Raw genomic sequence first — 14,289 nt, 5'->3', positions numbered from 1 at the left:
GGAATAGATATAACTCCATTCCCGAACTCTCTCGCCAGCCGCGGCGCTCGTAATGTAAACGAGGACTTTGGAAAGTACCGAATTTCCAAATATATCGAATAACTGATTTCTGCTTACGTATCGAATTTCTTTTATTAAGCGCATTATTATTGCTATAAACCAGACTTCTTATCTACGAGAAGAAACATCTCGAGCCATAGAAATACGCACGTCCGACGTAGGTCTGACATTACGGAAATTGATGGTTTAAGTTAGATCGTACAATATTCCGCGCACACATATTATCTTAATTTGAAAAGTTTTTCAACGATTGCCCCATTCGTCGTTTATGGATCTTCAAACTTACCAATCCAATTTCAAATCTGATTTATTTCGATTCTTTTGATATAGCAACTGTAATAATCAAGTATACTTTTATGTTTTGCGAAAGTCGTCTTCCTGTATAAAATACTACATGAGTATTTCACAAATATCGTACACAATGCTTTAACCTGTAGTTATATATAAATTAATATATTTTTTTCTTAAATTTATCTAGAAATCTTTATTATCAGAAATCTTTATTTGTTAAATAGTTTTCGAATAATAATTAATAAGTAATCAATAGTATTGTGCGTTTAAAACCTACAATTGTGTTTATACATTTTGATATATTATTTCTTATTGATTTTACAGTTTAGATATTCATTTTCACTGCTTAAAATTTGGTTTCTTAGCATAAGGTACCACACAAACGTCAAGTGGTAAATTGAGAGAGGAATTACTTATAATAGGTTAATATTAACATTATATCTAAATTATTAGAGCTTTTTTTAAGAAAGTTTAAGTGATTACTTTTTACTTAAAAAAATTATTAAATTTAAAAAAAGGATGATATTATGAAAAGGCATGTTTTTGCTGTGCTCGGGAAAGATAAAATAGACAATTTTTATAGTTTTTGAGATGAGCATTACAAGAATGTTAGTTAAAATTACGTTATATGACGGAAATGCATAAAAAAAATTGAGATAAATATTTTATAAAAATACTGTATTTAATAGAAAAAATATCAGACGCATCGGAAAGTTTTCGTGCACTTGCACGAAGATCCGCTGGGTGGCGGGGGAATTGTTTCGAACACGTTCGTGACACAAACGCATGGCCGTTGCATCTGATATTTCTGCTATTACAGAATTTTATAAGACACTTTATTTTTTAATATTAAAACATGATATATTACTATGATTCATGATATATTACTATGATTCATCATTATATATAGCAATAGTGAATTGTAAATGACTGCAACGCTATGCGTTTCCCCGATTTATTCAATTTCTTATGCGTTGCCATCGTGTGATATAATTTTAACTAGCACTATCAGATTGTTTATTTCACAAACTATAGGAAATAATGTTTATTTAATTTTTCCCGAATACAGCAAAAACAAACTTTTTCATAACACCCTTTTCTGGCGAATAAAGTTTATTTTTATTTTGATCGAAAAATAAAAATTAATTTATTATTTTTTAGATAAAAGTTTATATCTTAAGAGAAACGAAATCGTATGATTTATTATAAATAAATAAAATATATCGTTTTTTGTTGGATTCTGATTTAATTTTCTTTATTTCATTAAAAAAACACGATTTTTGATTAATTAAAAAAAATTACACGATCTTTTTTTACTCTTTTTTGATAGGAATGAATAAAAAGAGAGTAATAATAAATTAATCTACTTTCGAATTTTTGTCCAATCAAGATGAAGATAAATGTCATTTAGCAAATAAATCATAGATTTAATATGCGATAGTGGCGAATCCATTCGTCGAAATTAATTTGATATTTACGAAAGAGAATATATGTATATATTTCAAATCTATTTCGTACTTCATACCATAAAAATATAGTAGTAGCGTAATACTAACGTTTCGCTACGTACGCAAGGTTACTGTGTTATTCATGCGATAAGTCTTGGGCAGATAAATAGCGACACGTTCTGTGTGCATCACGTTATCCTTCGAGATATCGTCGCGATAAGTACTGTGACAGAATCCGCGATTAATTTTTTACAAACAGCTAGTGATCGACTAATTAGCGTAAGTAATTAATTCTCCTGATTCGTATATAAGCATATCGACGACGGATACGGACTATCGGATACAGACGAATATCAACGAATATCGATATTATCGATGCGACGCGACGACTTGTCGCAACAAATATATCGTATGATTTATTTATTTAAAGCACTCACTGAAAAAAGAATCTTATTCCATTATTTAAAAAGCTGATAGATTCAACCAATACGTCTGTTCAAAAACGGACAAAATTTTGTAGGAATTATCAGATTATAGTAAAATCTATCAAATATTCTGATTATAAATTCTATTGCATCTAAATAACCAAAACGATTTTACCAACGCGCAGTTAACCATGTATATCTTGTTGACATAATAAAATTATTTTTTTCAGTGCTCCAAATTAAAATCAAAACGATTGAGAGTTGTGTGATATTTACGGGTGATAATTATTTTCTCGTATATTGAACGTATATGTATTTTGCATCGCGTTTTCAATCTTTCAATTCGAATTAAATGTAATTATTTATCTTCATTTTAAGAACACGGAATAAAATATAAATCATTGGAAGGAAAGAGTTATATATAACGCGCTATTGTGTATTGTTTACTAATAATTATAAACTAAAAATATTCACAAGAAATATTTGATACATTCTAACGCATTAAATATCGCTTTGCTGGCACGTGGCATTTAGTGCTTGTTTTTTTTCTGCGGCATAGATATCGTGTGCTCTATAAACATAGTCACTTTGTTATTACGCATTACGAAACTATTCTATATAAATTATAAAATTCCATAAAATATGAAGAAGTTAGCATTTATATGTTTTGGTATTTTGTTTCAGATTCTTTTCGAAATGTCGTACGTGTGAGAAGATCACAGCTTAATTCATACTTTTTCGATCGCTGTTCTTCCTTGGAAATGCAGTAAAGCACGCGTCGTGTACAATTAAAGTTAAAAGTGCCGTGCAAAATTACGCGACCATTATGTTTTATTACGAGCGCGATCAATCCGGAAAGTTAATCGTTTTCGCGAGTGTTGTGTTGTGCAAGTGCAACTAAAAACTTCAAGAGTAGAAGGAGAGGACTCAAGAAACATTCAGCGATGGGGCGGAGCGCAACTAGAAGGTAAGTTATTAATCAACATTTTCGAATTTCTTTGTTATTAATGAAACATTTTTATGGGACGGATTGCCAACGAATATCGCGTTTAATTGGTAAATACTTGGAATAATTGATTGTGCATTACAACATTTATTTATCGCGTCGTGTAAACACATCGTTTATACATTGATGGTTTAAAATCCTCCATCGTTCGTTACTAGTAGGATATCGATGTCTCGAGGGATTTTCAACTTTGATTATCTCTGAAATACGTTATTAAAATATTTCATGGTAACTGTGAGATACTCAGCACATAATTAAATTAAATTATCGACATGCATAAATTATATTTACATTATATTTACGTGAAAGAATATCAAATTGTGCTAAAAATACGAGAAATATCCGTTATCTGAGTTATTACTTAATTAACTTGTCAGAACTACTGTTTTCATAATATGTTTTCCATACATTTTGTTTTTGCGAACTGTATTATATACCATTCGTTAATTTACAACTGGAAAACTGAGTTTTTGATAAGGAAAACAATTGCGCGCGTAATTTTTTCATTTAAAGGAATCCCAGAGCACAAAATTATTTTCACGAAAAGTATTCTCTTTTGTTTTCTCCATATCGGCATGCTGCACTTTAATAATTAAATATTTTATATGGCACGCTTTCATTCATTGCGTATCGATTTTTCACGCATTTTGTTAGAAATTTTATCACAACCTCTGAAAGTATCGCGCATCAACACGAAGTTGGAGCATTTTTGTTTTGTACACTCTGCCAGTACGTTTCGGACTTTTGATTCTATTTACTAATACGGGGTCGTTTCTGTTTTTGTAGGCAACATTTTGTAATTATACCGAAGTTACTTTATCGCGGAAATTTAATTGGTCGGTAGCGCGACATAAATTTTTTATCGAAAAGTTGCTGGTTCACAACTTAATGACGGAGCACAAGTATCCCTTACTTTTCTCGCTCCGCACAGTTAACGTAGAGCATATTTATTGCATAGACATGCACGTTACTGCAATTTCTAAACAAGTCTTTAATATGTTTCTATTTTCCTACGGGAAGAAGTGGATAGGGGTTGAAAGGGAGGAGATCAGGGAGCGCAACATGCCGAGTTCGTGCACTTTGGCTTCTCGACAGTATGAAAATTTCCGTTTTAGTCATAATGCAAAGTTGGACACACCTGGCTTTTTATGGCAGGAGCAGCGGCGCCGTTGAAATTTTCACGCGGCGTATTACGAAATTCTATGGAGTTTCCTCCGGTTGCAAAATTCGATGCATCCCGCGACAACGATGCGGGACACGATCATCGCGGCACCCTGGCGTCAAAGCGGATATTGGGTATTGCCAGCGGCAGCGATGCTAAAACTCTTTTCCGTATATTTCTTCGTGCGCTCACGCGTTGCTTTTATTTAGCGCATTTTCCCCGAGACTGGCGACTCTTCCGCAGTAAAGTCGATCGTTTTCATTCCGGAATTTCTCATCAAGCTTTTTATCGCTGCACCCGTTGCTCCGCAATGAGTTCTGCGTCTCTCGCGACTTTGGTGCCGGCTCTCCTTGTTCCGCCTAATAAAAGAGTCGGCGGGTCGTCAGCTTCAATTAGGCCCGACGAAAGTCGTAAGAAAATATCGAGAGGCTGGCGGAAATATATTCCGTCGTTGCCGTTTGTCCTTAAATTATTCAGAGCGATGCGCGACCAATGCGGAAAAGTGGCGCGAAAGTTTGCCCCAAGAGCGAGGTACAAAGCTTCCGACTTATTCGCGAAATTGTTAGAAGCACCAGAAACGCATATAATTAAAATCGGAGAAATGCGAAAAGGTTTGCAATGCAAATAAGGATAAGTTCGGCTCTTGTAATTAGTTTATTACTTTGATGAGACATTGTAAGGATCACTAAAAGACGGTCCCGGTATTTTGTGAGTATAATTGAGACACGCAACACGCGCCTACAAAACCTTCCATTTTATTGAGCGTAGAAATTTTCGAGCGGCGCGGCGTTACCCAGCAAAATGCCACTTTATCCGGTAGATACGTATGCCAACGAGTATGACGAAGATGAATTCGTTCTCGAGTGCGCGCGGGAGGATGGGTATGCGTAATTCATCAGCGTAATTGAGCTCGCGCAGACCAAGTTTGTAACGCTTCACGAGTCTCATGAGCCGAGTACCATTTCGTAATAGCACGTTAATTTTAGTATGCAATTTTCAGCCTCATCATAAAACAAAGCGTACCACGTTTGCTCTCTAATTTGCTAGATTGATTTTGTATCGGTTAAAAAAATACAAATTCCGTAAATGTTGTCCGTTTCTTTTTTTTTATAGGTTTATCATCATTTTTCTTAACGCAACGAAAGTAAAATCGTACGCGGATAATTAGCGTACGCCGGCAACAGCAATGCGTATACATGGCTTTCGCGTGGCAGACATATCGTTTCTATGAAACAAGGCAGCTTCATAACGTAATGGAGTTTTCTTGTCTTTGTTTCTGTTCTTCTTTCTTTAGCCGGTTTCTTCGTTTCCGGAGTAACTTCGCTGTTCCTAGCAAGGACAATGCCCTTCTTTTCTTCGTGAGCCACAGACGTTGCGACGTAACACTTAAATTAATCTAGTAAATTTCCACGAAATCTCGTGACTTGCGCGAAATTAGCTTATGAAGGTTGCTTTGGCGAAACGTTTTCAGCACGAAAATATTTACAGCTGTAATATGTCCGGGAGAAAATGAAAATGTAACACGTGTCAGTCGTACCGTACGGAAAAATGTACAAGCACGGCTGAACAGATCAATTTTTAAGAGCAGAGTCCGAGAGTTTGTTGGCATAATTTTCACAATTTCAATATTTTAAACAACTAATTATTATAATTAAACGGTTTTAATTTGATAGAGAGAAATTTTTCTCTATATTTTCACACCGAGTACGATTCTATATAATTTCTTTGTAATAAGTGTAGTACAAACATGCTGCATTGTAGCGAGCTTATCCCGAAAGTGGAGTAAACTGACACATATCACTCAGTAAATAACCTGTACGATAAACTCCATATTAAATTAATAAAAGTGATGGAAATGAAAAAAATCCGATCACAAATACGTGTTTCTCTATAAAGTTTTTGTACTGTTTTTTAAAATTATTTTCTGATGTAAAATAACGAAATGCTGTGTTTCATCAGAAAACAAAGGTAAACTAGATTAAATATAACTTGCTTTAATATGGAAATATAAAATGTTTTGTCAGAATTAAATTGTAATTGAACGTTCACACTCATACGTGATCTAAGTTTGCCTTAAATGTAAGTCAACATACCCCATCTCTACGTTTGATTTCATTTATTTTATTGAAACAAGTTACTGTTACATATTAATTAAAACAATATGTATAATAACAGAAATGTTTTTTTTAATTAATAATGTGTCATTTAAATTTGCTCTCTCAAGCTGAAGAACATTGAATTTTTTTGAATGCTTGGCAATTTACTTGCCTCCTTTGGAATCAGATTTTTCTCTTTGATGATACTTGTTTGATTTAATTAAAATTTATTAGCACTTATATTATCAGAGAGATATTTTATGATAATTTTTCTATTGCTTCTTTTGCCATAAATGCATTTATAGAACGCAATGCTAACGAGCCCCGTTCTCCCTGATACGTTTTAATTCGAAAATCGGATGATTGAAATTTTCATTCTGTTTCCGTCTTATTCCGCATGTTTCTCTCCTTCACGTTGAGGAATCTTAATCGCATTAACGAATAAGAATGGCAATAAACCTAATAGTATTTACGATCGACATAGTTCTCGACTGGGAAACGTGCGTCACGTTGCGGAGGTTCTTCGCTTCACGGCTTCGTAATTTAACTTGAAATTAACGCAGCTTAATTTTCGTCCAATTCTCCAGTCTTGCAAGCGAGCATGGCGCGCCGCATTTCCGTTTGTTAAAACGAATTCCAATAAAGTTAACGCCTGTTCTACTCAACGACGCTACATTCAGACATTTAGATAAGTTAACAGGCAATCGGGCCGCGCGTATGGGCGTACATACTTTTACCCGTCCTCGTTTTCCCTCTTCTTCGTCGGAACTGTACCCTGTGGCTTCTCTATATCTATGCTCGTGTTTATTTCGCAGAATGGTTGACTCTGACTGTGATATCCGCCGTCTCCACGAAAAGCAAACTCATCGCTGCTGTTCGTCGCATGCAATCTCCCGGAAAACAAGCCTTCCGGCGACTCGTGGGATTGATTGTAAGAGGCAAATTGCGTTTGCCTCGTAAGAAGAGGTCCCGTTTCCTTTCTTTTTTTTTCCGTTTCTGGGAACAGTCAGTGAAAGAACAACCGACAATCTCGCGGAAATAATGAGAAAACGTTTGCGACTTGCGCACAAGCTGCGCTAACACATCGCTCGATATACATTCGCGAAGAAATACTGCATTCGGGAGTTTCATCGATACGTTTGTCCAATCGTTCGTTACTTAGTCAACCATATCCCACTTCTAAAAGCGTACATAATGGGAAATGACGTGGAAATTGCATTTCAATATGCATATAAGTCTTGGATATGCTATTTATGGTCTATTACTTAGGCGGATAAGCGTTTCAATTTGCGGACAATTTGGTGAAATGATTAATTCAATCAGCGTACGTGCGTTTGCGTTCGCACTCGCTGGCGACGAGAGGACGAATATTTATATTTTATAAATCCGTGGCGCGCACGACTCGATATCGGCAAATATTTCATTTTGCCGCCGTCGCGTTTCGTGCTGCTATACGTCTAAATACCCTTTCCCCGCACGATGTGACGTTACTCGCCCGAGCGAATTCCGCCCGCGAGCAAACTATAAATCTGATAATCGCCACACGACACTGCCGTGAGCGTGTGGTGGAACGGCTGCGTATGTGTGCCACATATGCACGCATATATTTATGCACGCACGCGTATACATCGGCGAGCCATTCGTTGCCGCGCTTTTTATTCCTATCTGTGTGTGTTTTTTTTTTTTTTTTAGCTATTGGAATCGGCATTAAATGCACGTAGGCATGCATGCAAACATCGCGGTTCATTAAATTAATCCGAACACGGACTGACGTATAAACGTTGGACGTGCGAGTTCGTCGCGACGTGCTCCGTCGCCGTAATTTCTCTCGGATGCTCCGCCGATTTTAAATCGTACAGCGAATACTCGACTGATTCCAAAGAAATTCAATTGCTAAGCAGCCACCGTATCGCTGGAACGTGTGTTGCACCATCTATCTTTATGAATAATCATAATATGTAAATTTCAAAATGGCACAATTACACCATTTGCTTTAATTAATTCATTCAAATTTTGTATTATATTTCATCATTTTCTAAAATTTGTTTTCATCAATATATCGATATTTCTTATATTTTTTTATCCGAGAGAAGATAATATAGAAACCATAGATGGTTGAATGCGATATTACTCGATTAAAAGCCGATTGAGAAACGTGTGATAGGGGATTGATTCTCCTAATGACGAATGCACTTTACTTCGCTAGTAGAGTGACTCATCTGCACCTTTCGTTTGTTCGGCATCACGGGGATACGGTCACTAATGGGATGATGAATGGTAGACAAAGCGTGAATACCTTGAATGGTGGCTGCGCGGACAAAAGCTGCCCCTGTGTGTGGCAGCCACTTTGCGATCTCTTTGTCTCGGCTCATAATCGCTTATCCGTAACATCGGTACCGACCTCTTTTGATAATTAGACTCTCGTATTCGGTAAGCGGTATTAGAGGGAAGTGTCGTAGTGTTAACCGCGTTCGATAACGACGGCAAGGGTACATTGACTATGTAATAGGATTTCTTTTGATAGATCGTTCCTTCTATATAACTTTGTCTTTCGCACGATCTGCGAAATTGTGCAGAAAACAATTTGGCGAAATTGCATTGGCCTTGTGTCATTGGCCCGGAAGAAAAATCTTGCCGTTGGCAAGAAAAGGCGTAAGCCTCGAAGCTCTTCCGTCGCGTTTCGGACGATACGTGCGTCTTGAGACTTCGAAAGGTTCTCTAGAATTCCCCGTGGTGCTACGAGAGTTCGAGAACTCTCCTATACCCCTCCAGGAGAATCGATGTCTCGATAGATTCAACAATCTTTCGGGAATAGGGCGTGGAATTTCGCACGATGCATATACCGAACTCACTTTGATAATACTGTTAAATAATCGTGTTATGTATCGCTTTCCTTTTCTTGCAAAGAAGACAGCGTTTGCATTTTTTAACGTATCTTTCTCTATTTCATCTAAATCGTACTTGTCAATACGTACGTTTTCAAGTTTTTAATAATTAATTTAAATGCAGAACTTATTTCTAATTGGAATCATAGATATTGACAAATCGAATTGAAAATGCTTAAATCGTAACGACTTCACATATCATTGTGTAATTCCAATTCAAGTGATATATTTCAACCATTCTTTGGAGGAAGTTTTTCGTAGTCTTTTGCCCAATGGAGGGTGACAAAGCACATATTACTAAACCAGGTAGTTATTCAGGCAGAATAATTATTTCTTTCACGTTGACGCAAATAAAAAAGTTGAGCAAAAATATACATAATGAAATTAATCGAGCAATCAGTGGCTTTAGGCCCTGCGGTTCTAGAATTTGTAACGGACGTGAGAGCGATAAGGAATGTCCAATAACCCGAATGGGGTAAGTCGGGGACTCCTCGGCATGCGGGGCACGTCAGCCCGATAATCTACGAGTCGATAACTTACTTGCCGAATTTCTGGTCAACCCGACGCAAATTGTCCGTCCGTTCCGCACCTTATAACGCCATCTAATTACAAACATTAAAGCTGAAACGCGACACAGCGGACCGCAGCTGTGTTCGATAATTTTGCGATTTTATGTCACGCTTTTACTTTAATTTAACTTCGCGTTTTTATATATGCGTCGAGTGCGTGATTCTAGTAAGTGGCAGATAGCGCTGTTATTTATCGCGCCGCATAAATAAGCTGTATCAGCATGACTGTCGCTAAACGAATATAATTACGCACATTTAGCAAAAAGTATTTTCCGTTATAACAGTCGGTTTTACATCAACGTCAGTTAATCTTTCTAATTTAACTGATTGTGCATTATTTTGTGAAAATTGAAGTAGAAATAAGTGAACTATTTCAACCAAATGCATTAAAGTTTGAGTAGTAGTTTACAAAAATAATGAAAAATTAATTGTTTACGAGTTTAAACCTTATGCATTTTATTTCTTAGAACGTGGCATACATTAAATATATTTTATAAATCACTCATTTTTCTCTAACGTAAAAGCAAGTAATATTTCATGTTAAATTAACATTTTAAATTATTTCATGTTAAATTACTCCGATATAAACGTATATTAAGACTCGCAATTTATGCAGAATTTTCAAGAAACATGTTAATCACATGCAATTAATGAAAGTTTTAAAATTTAAATCTAACTTTAATATTATTAAAATAAGTAGGAAAAAAATGTGGGAGTCTAAAAATGATATAATGAATATGAATTAAATTTTAGAAACAATAATGAATAATATAATACATAGAGACCAATTAAACTTATTTGTTTATATAAACTGATTGAAATACAATTAAAATCCAATTTATGTCTGTTCATATAAGTTACGCCATTTTACTTAAATTTAAAAACTTATTTTTAAACTGATAGTTTATATAAAATAAAAACAATTTTATATAAGAAATAAATTTAAAATATAGAAAATTTATAAGATATAAGTATTTTTTATAAGAAATAAAAAACATTATAATATATAAAAGTTACATATTTTATATATAATACAATATACAATAATAATATCTCTACGCTTGAACTATTTCATATTAAGGTATATCTTGACAAACAAAATCTTCCCATAAAATACCAATAAAGAAATTGAAAATCGTAATTAAACAGCATAACATTATTTACACAACATTATTGAGAAAAAATTTATAGAATATGCACATTAGAAAAGTTATTTTAAACCCGTGAAAAAACTTATAGTTAAAATAATGCTGTGATAAAAGCATTTCCAAAAGAAATAAAAATAAGTAACACAAATATATAAGTACTTGTATCGAAAAAAGTCGTTGTTCCACAAGATTCAGTGTCCGTTAGAGCTTGTTTTGCAACAATTGTAACAATTTTCAACGATTGCCACTTGAATGCAGTGTCTTCTTTAAAAATTAAGCCACTATTTCATATTAGTAACTTATACCATGTTACTTGTCTTTATCCTATTAGCGTTTGTATATACAGTATGTTTATTATTATATAGTATACATTTACAAAAATTTTTTTGCAAAACAAATGAATCCAATTATTTAAAATATGATTATAGAATGAAAGCTGTCATTACTCAATGAAATCGCCTTCACGAGCACAACTCATTAGCATAATGCAAGAGTTTCGTTATACCCTTAAACGTATTTATAGTTTATCGCACGCGTAACTGGCCATTATAAATCTTGTGTTGCTGCAAATAACGAGCTAAATAAGTTATAACCAGCGGCAATATTTTCTCTCCATCCTTCGCCGCGGTCCTGAGGGAACTTATGGTGGTCGTTAAAGGAGCTAAGCTGCCGCTCCCTCGGTGTGTGAAGCCTTACGTACCGAATAACAACTCATTACCGAGGCTCACATTGCGGCCCGAAGGAATTATATCGCGCCGGGGGCGCGCGCCCGTTTTTAGCGCGCCACGTCCTTGATCACTCTTCCAACCTCTCTCGCTTTTACTCCTTCTGTCGCCGGTAGAGCTAAAATGGGGCGGATGGGCGTGCAAGCTGCAGCTGCACCCAGTTAATTCACGCCAGCGCGGTCCGGACTGTGTTCGCGTATACACCTACCGTCACACGGCTCTCGCCTTCGCGAGCGTTCCCTCACTACCATCAACACCCCCCGATCTACTCGATAGACCAAATACATAGGTAATTTCACTATTATATCGTTCGCTTGCTACGATGTTCGAACGAATCTCGTGCGAAGAAGAGAGGGGCACGAGGGAGGATGAGGGTACGAGGTGGCGAGAGGCCGCGAAAACGTATTCCGGAGCACTTGCGAGGAGTGGGGCCCGAAGGAGAAACCGAACGAAAAGGTGAATGCACGATGTATCGGTTGTGCATACATACACCGTAGACAAGCACGACACCGATACGTGCTCGGAGACTGAATCGCGCTCTCTCGTATCGTGCAGCTGCGTGCTGCAAGTGCACGTATGCCGAAAGAGTGACGTTCTACCGATATCAAAGTAGCCCAGACTTGGCCAAGTACAAATAAAAAAAACTTCCAGTATAGAATATCTTACTGGGGGGAGGGGGGGAGTCAATGCGATGCCAATAGCCTGGGTCTTTGACAGGTGCGCACGGTTCGAATCAAAGCGCGAAATGGTATTACGACAAACTATCGAACTCTTCAAAAATTTTATTACCGAGAGATTCCATTTGTGTACAGTAACGAAATGGGGAGGGGGGAGGGGGTGGGCAAAAATTACATTACAAAGAACTAAAATTTTCATTTTAAACTCTGGTGATGGTGATTTTTTTTTTAAATAAACGAATTCAGCGCTTTTTGACCTCTATTTGTTTTGTGGAAACAGAACAAAAAATATTTAATTTGAACGGTGTGCAATCGCGTTTCAATAAATTGTATTTATAGCTTTCGATAAGTATTCGATACTAAACTGTTTCACTTTGTTTAACGCGTAATACAGCTGAATTTATGCTCGTAAGAAGCTCGGTCCTGTTTACTGTTTCGAGTTAGACTTTACGGCTGGTATTCGCGCGTTTAGCAGCTGGAAGCATGTACATAATAGCGCCGTTCGAATTCAAACTATTCGGGCCGCACAATCGAAATTCTAACCGAAATTTCTACCAATGTGGTAGCGGCCGCTTTCGAACGACCGTAAATGCAATCTCGCGTGCTGTTAGTTCGTTTTGAGTTGATGCTGACTAGCAGAAATTCAATTTTACGATGAGTGGAACTTTTTTTTTTTTTTGGGCGCGATATAATCGTACACACCTGATGACGCTTACAGGTCGCATTTCGTCCCAGTGATTGTTATCGAGCAATTTATCTTTCATTTTTAGCGTTTTAAACTGTTTTCGCAAAACTAGATGTTGCATGATTAATGTTATTCTATTCTCCTACAGCACGCGATTATGCATCGAAAATTTATATTTTCTTGCGAAACATTTTCCATATTTTTTATAATGTGACGTGTAATGTGACATGACGTAATTATGTAAAACATGACCCAATTGAACTAATAACAATGAAAAAAGAAAATCGATTAGAACATAAATTTTCTACTTAATTTTTTACAGCTTCTCCGCGATATTTATTGTAATTTACAATTGAGAAAGTTGTTATATACTGCACTTATCGCCAGCGCGCGATAAGTGCAGCAATTCTCTCGTGATTTATTACGCGAGATGAATTTCTGTGGCAACAAACATTTAAAAATTTAATACTATTTCTCTTTATTTCGCCTTTTACCGATGTACCGGGGGATATTTCCTTCAACCGTGGTCGCAATTTATTTTCAACGCGCTGTCGGTGAATTGTAAATGGGGCACGAACGTGGGCGTAATCCCTTGTAACGGCAAATTGAAAGCTTCGTTCAGTGTCCTCTCGATGGGGTTTGTGCAACACTAGCCCCGATGATCCGCTTTATATACGATATACTCTGTGTCGCTTCTTCTTCCATATTCCTCTTAGCGAGGACGCGTATATCCGGAACTTCCCGTCACACCTACACTCTTCTAACCCCAAAATGGAAATGATTGCCTGCCCTATATCGCGTGACTTATAGAGGGATATAAAATCAAGGTACCACGCACATCAAGTAAGCGGAAAAGCTTCATTTCGAAACGATTCTTATCGTTTAGGTTGACAGCAGCGTTTGTCTTCCCAAGAGATTCTCGTGTATATTCGCTATTTGCGATAAGCCTTACGACGCGTACATAAATTCACGAAACTAGGTGTCGATCTTACTTTCAATATCTGTGAAACGCCCTCGTAAACTTGCGCCGACGTTTCTCCGCCACGCGCAAATATTGCACATTTTTTAGTGGCCATTTTGTGCGATTTTATTTCTGTCGACGATGTGTCGAG

At 36.4% G+C, this 14,289-nt stretch overlaps 2 protein-coding genes across 5 annotated transcripts in view; one reads left to right on the top strand and one right to left on the bottom strand.

Annotated features, from left to right (window-relative positions):
* Window positions 1-14,289, bottom strand: part of LOC105196796 (bifunctional heparan sulfate N-deacetylase/N-sulfotransferase) — a 317,002-nt gene that overhangs the window by 128,348 nt on the left and 174,365 nt on the right. The window lies entirely within an intron of this gene.
* LOC120358431 overlaps window positions 1-14,289 on the top strand; it is a 163,571-nt gene that overhangs the window by 12,038 nt on the left and 137,244 nt on the right. For 3 of the 4 annotated variants that reach the window (XR_005575389.1, XR_005575388.1, XR_005575391.1), the window contains exon 2: window positions 2,909-3,191. The gene's annotated coding sequence lies outside the window, so the exon portion shown is untranslated. Of the gene's footprint in view, window positions 1-1,939; window positions 2,079-2,908; window positions 3,192-14,289 lie in introns of those variants that run through there. The other variant, XR_005575390.1, reaches the window with a different exon arrangement.

Source organism: Solenopsis invicta, chromosome 8 (assembly GCF_016802725.1).
Source record: "Solenopsis invicta isolate M01_SB chromosome 8, UNIL_Sinv_3.0, whole genome shotgun sequence".
Classification (NCBI taxonomy): Eukaryota; Metazoa; Arthropoda; class Insecta; order Hymenoptera; family Formicidae; genus Solenopsis; species Solenopsis invicta.
The sequence above is the reverse complement of the archived record's forward strand: the minus strand, read 5'-3'. Positions and strand labels throughout refer to the sequence as shown.